Source organism: Arachis duranensis, chromosome 4 (assembly GCF_000817695.3).
Source record: "Arachis duranensis cultivar V14167 chromosome 4, aradu.V14167.gnm2.J7QH, whole genome shotgun sequence".
Classification (NCBI taxonomy): Eukaryota; Viridiplantae; Streptophyta; class Magnoliopsida; order Fabales; family Fabaceae; genus Arachis; species Arachis duranensis.
Window position 1 is genome coordinate 23,228,792 of NC_029775.3, and position 5,692 is coordinate 23,234,483.

Below are 5,692 nucleotides of genomic sequence, written 5' to 3' on the forward strand. Positions count from 1 at the left end.
TTGGTAGCTTGGCCATTCATTATATGATCATTGAAATGCAGTGTGTTTCAATTAATTATAGATTAGAATTTTGAAATAATTAAATTCTTACAACGTATCTTTACTTAGGGTAGCCTTCTATTTTGAATTAATTATGTATTAACTGATTTTGAAAGGGATAGCCTTCTATTAACACTAAATTACCAAAATTGTTTTTCAACAAATTTTACAACTTGTAGCAAAACCTTAACAGTGATTCATCAACTCTTCACACAGAGAGAGCAGCTTGTGGAACAAATAAGGTGTAAGTAGTTTCTCTCTCTGCTGTAAGATGCCTTGCCTTCTAAAATTCTTTCAACATTGTCTAAAAATCTTTCACAAATTTAGCATCTGCTATGTTCTTACTTGCCTGCAAACACACACAATAAAAACATTAAATGCCTCTTTTATTTTATTCTGGTCAATGTAAAAGAACTCAAGCTCATAGCAACCAATACATTAACGTATAATTATAACTAATAAAACTGTTCCAAAATTTTTTAGCAAAAACATTCATTCAAAAACGAATCCCAGCGAAACAATCCCCCAAAATAATCTGGGAAATAAAAGCACAATTTCCGGAGAAACTCATGAAAACAAAATAATTGAGAAATCCTACTTGAGAAAAGGAGGGAAGACAATATAAAAATGAAGAAAACATAACTGAAACTAACCACCCAAAGCATGAAGTTTGCAAGACTAGACATTTGTAGATAGAAACAAACTTGCTCAAAATAATTGAGATTTAATTAAGAAACCTTATCAACCAATCTCTGTACTGGAGCTTTTCTGCTTTGTGCCTCTTCAATGAGGCACTGCAGATGAGGGAGGGTCAAACTGACGGAGGGAGGCGGCGAGGCGGTATAGATGGAGGAGCCGAGCAGGGGAACGGAGAACGGAGAACTCAGAAGCAAAAAGTGAGGAGTTAGGGTTAGGGGAGGCTTTGAGAGCTTGAGACGGTGAGTGACTTGGACCTTTGGGAAGGGTTGGGTAAATACAAAAAAAAAGAAATGGATGTATATCTTCGGTTTGGTTTGGTTCGGTTCGATTTTTATCAAGCTAACCGAAAACCAAACCGAACCGATCAGTTTAATCGAAAAAACACAAAAAATTGGTTTTTTCAATTTTCAAGTCGGTTGTTGTAATTTTTGGCTCAACTTGCGGTAATTTTTGGTCTGTTTCGATAACTTACACCACCCCTATTAAACACCCTTAAAGGTTCCCTCAATCTAAAAATTTATCAACTTTTTCTCAACAATTAGCAAGCAAAAGATTCTCAATAATCAGCACAATGACATCAAACAAAAATAAGAACTTCCAATAAGCATTCATCCCTAAACAACCTTGCAAAGGTGTACGTAACTGTCAAATGAACAAATCTCAATTCACACACATTCAAGCTTCAAAACAATGACACCAAAATTAAATCCAATTCACAGCCACAACAAAAATTCAATTGCACAAGTTAATTATTAATCTATTTGAAATTATTTACTAAACTTTGTAGGCATTCATAAAATTAAAACCTTTCATTTTTAAAACGCATTGACTACCTTAATCTTCGTAATTAAGAGAAATAAAAAATGCAGCAATTCATTCATTTTAACTACAGCAGCTCCGCCATAACCATACTGCAACGAAGCAACAACAATAGCGGCAAAACAAGGTCAAAGCATTGCAAATTAAATAGTGAAAGAGATTCAGACCAGAACGGGGAAAGAATGGTGCTGCCAACGAGTTTGGGCCGCTCCGATGGTGAGCAAAACGACGGACATGGGCACAATAGCTGCAGCATCTTTTTTTACAGTGGTTTTTTGGTGACAATAGTGAAATTTTTTTATGACTAACAGTACAGTGGCGGGGTCTCCAGCAACGGCTGTAGAAGGCGACGACAACTCAATGACGAGCTCCAGTGGAGCTCCCCTTCTCTCTCCCATTCACGCCTTCCTTCTTTGCCCTAGTTAGCGATGACCATGGTAGCAGCGGCGATGACAGTGGCCTTGACGTCGACGAAGGCAGCTCCAACCAGCTTCCCGGGCGACGATGGTGCACAGCAGTGATGAGGACGAGCTCCTTGTTCCCCTTCTCATCACATCTTATCTCTCTCGACATCTCTCTCTTGTTTGTTTTGGTTTTCGACGGCGACGACGACTCCCATCCTCACTGGCATCATCCCTCCCCTCTTCTCCTTCTTCCTCCCTCAATATCTTGTAATTCTTCTTCTCTGTTTTCTTTCTTCTTTTTCTTCGTGCAGTATACGTTTTGAGTGGGAGTGGGAGGTAGTGAGAGTGAGTGAGCCATGGTGAGGGATACATGTGGCGTGCGTGAGGAATGTGTGTGTGAATGCGTGTGTTAGATAATAGCAGTTAGGAAAAGTATAGGTGAACAATGAAAATATTAAACAATGTAAACAATAGATATATCGGATGTTCATTTTACTAGTGTACGAATTATTATTTTAATATTAAAATTTAGAAGGTTAATTTAAAAGTGTAATGTATTTTTATTTGATTGGTGATTGTTCATATTGTTCAACAAAGTCATTGTCCCCCTAACATTCCCCTAGCAGTTATATAAAAATAAGGAACTTAGCGTCAGGGTTAGGAAAAATATCTAATGATAATATAGGAATTTTACAAAATTTGTAGAATAAGACAATAATTTAAAATTAAAATATAATACTATAAAATTACTTTGAGAACATAATTTTTATTCGTCAACATATCTATGAGTTCAAATAATTATTCTAATTTAAATTCTAAAATAATCAAATTCATCATCTTTTATAAAATAAAATTTAAACCTAAAATATCATTTATTTAGATTAAATTTCATAATTTTTATTATTTTTTACTGACTCAAATTCTAATTTTAATTATGCAAAATATCTTATTATATATAATAAAAATTATGTCTAAATAATTTTAACTTAAATAATTATAAAACTTATTTAATTATTTTTAATAAAATAATTTTTAAAAAAAATACGACTAATAAAATAAATCATAACTTATCATAATTGAATGGCCGAAACAAATTCAAATCCTATTTTACAAAGAGCGATAGAAAAGTAATATTAATCAGATCTTCTGGTGATGTTACATGGGATTTTTCTTGTAACTAACAGGGTGGACATTTTTTTAATGAAATCGGTCGCATTTTTCTTCAAAATCAGCCAATAGAAGCCAACTCGCAATACTTGGTGTGAAGAAACGATGATGTCGTATTCACAGTCTCACCAAATTAGTTTTGAAAACAAATTTTAAGAAAAATGTTGGTGCACTCTATAAGCGTAGCTTTAGTAGTGTGCCCAGGTCATACCTCGAGAAAGAAAATCAACAGTTGATCAAACACTCAATAGGTTTTATTATGAATAAGAGAGGTTGAATTGTTTAAAATTAAATATAACATGAAAGCACTTTTACGAGTAAATTTTCATAGTGGTCTTTGAGATGGACGTTGTGCACCAAAATCGTCTCTGAGATTCTAATTGCACTAATTACATTCCTGAAATTAGAAAAATCGTACCATAGTAATCCCTGACCCGTTTTCTATTAATGACGTGCTGACATAACTTGATGATATGGATCCTTGGTGACACGTGTCACCTCATGGTTTGGTTACGTGTAACAGTATGATGACGTGTCGGTCAACGACATGTGACATGCTGACGTGGATGAGTATGTCACGTATCACAATGCTATTTTGCCACGTGCCAAATTATGCCACGTGTCACAATATTATTTGTCCACGTGTCATCTACTATGTCATCATTATATGTACACCAAATTGGTCCCTTACTTTGCATCAAATGACTCATTTTAGTTCCTGAAATTGAATGTCGTGCACCAAATTAGTTCTTTCTTCTTTTTTCTCATTTTTTTATAAATTTAAAATTCTTATTATATATTTGAATACACTAATTTTAATTTTATCTTTTTACAAGTTATTTAAATACAAGTGTTTTTATAAAATATTTTAGTTTTAATTATACAATTTTTTCTACAATATTTTATTAAAAGAATTATGTGACATATTGATATTGATTTAATAAAGAGTGTAAGTTAAGAGTATAATAATATTCCTTAATACAATTTTTTTAATATTTAACACTTTAATAAATATTTTAAGAATACTTGATAAGGCACTTATTAACTAATATAAATTTATTATTCCCATCCATTTTAAAAGTGTCCGATTTCCCATATAATTAACTTCTCACTAATTTAATAAGATAGATTTATACTGTCGATTATAATAATTTATTTTATCTATAACTTAGTTAGGCGACTTTTTCGTATATTACACTATTAATCAATATAAGTGCTTATTGTAACTATGACTTGAACGGTATTAAAACAGATACAAATAAACACGAGGCAATAATAAAGTTTTGATTTTAGTTAACATGTACTCTAATGATACAAGTTAACATTATTAATTAAAAAAATTATTATAAAATATGTATAATAAAAAATATAATTAAAATTAGTGTATAAAAAACATATTGAGAATTTTAAATTTATAAAAAATGAGAAAAAACTGATGAAGGGACTAATTTGGTGCACGACATTCAATTTCAGGGACTAAAATGAGTCATTTGATGCAAAGTAAGGAACCAATTTGGTGCACATGTAACGATGACATAGTGGATGACACGTGGACAAATAGCATTGCGACACGTGGCAAAATAGTATTGTGACACGTGTCATACTCATCTACGTCAGCATGCCATGTGTTGTTGACTGACATGTCATCATACCATTACACGTGGCTAAACCATGAGGTAACACGTGTCACCAAAGGTCCACATCATCAAACCACGTCAGCATATCGTTAACGGAAAACGGGTCAGGGACTACTGCGGTGTAATTTTTCCAATCTCAGAAACGTAATTGGTTCAATTGGAATCTTAGGAACGATTTTAGTATACGGTGTCAATTTCGAGGACCACTATGGAAATTTACTCCACTTTTACTCAAGAAATCTTATCCCGCGATTATATTATCACAACGCCCTAAAGTTCAATTATCATGTGGCTAGTGAGTATTTATTATTTAAAGGCAACCACTCTTAAATGCCTAATTTAATTTTATATGCTACGATTTTAGGAAATTGCACGATCGGCAAAAATTCCTTCCGGCAAGTGCACCGGTTATCGTCAAGTAAAAACTCACAATAGAGTGAGGTCGAATCCCACAAGGATTGGTTGAGTGAGCAATTCGGATTAGAAGTGTGTTCTAGTTGAGCGGAATCAAGATTTAGATGAGAATTGCGGAATGTTAAATTGCATGAATTAAAGAGCGAGAAGCTAAATTGCTGAAATTAAAAAGGGATCGGGGTGATTGCATGAATTTAATTGCAGAATGTAAAGAGAAAGTGGTAGATCAGAAATGGGGAATTCATTGGGGTTCAGGAGATATTGAGATCTCCGAATCAAAACATTTTTATCCCTTCCTCAACCAATGCATTCATTGAATTTTGCTTGGCAATCTTATATGATTGGATCCCAATCCCTTGGCTCACCAATTCTCTCTAAAAACAAACAAATTCCCAATCCCTTGGTTTAAATGTTCATAAGAAGAGATGATGCTCGATCACTGATTATACCACACAGTTTCACGAACCACAATTTGGTAGGATTACATGTCACAATATCCATCCAAACCCCAAT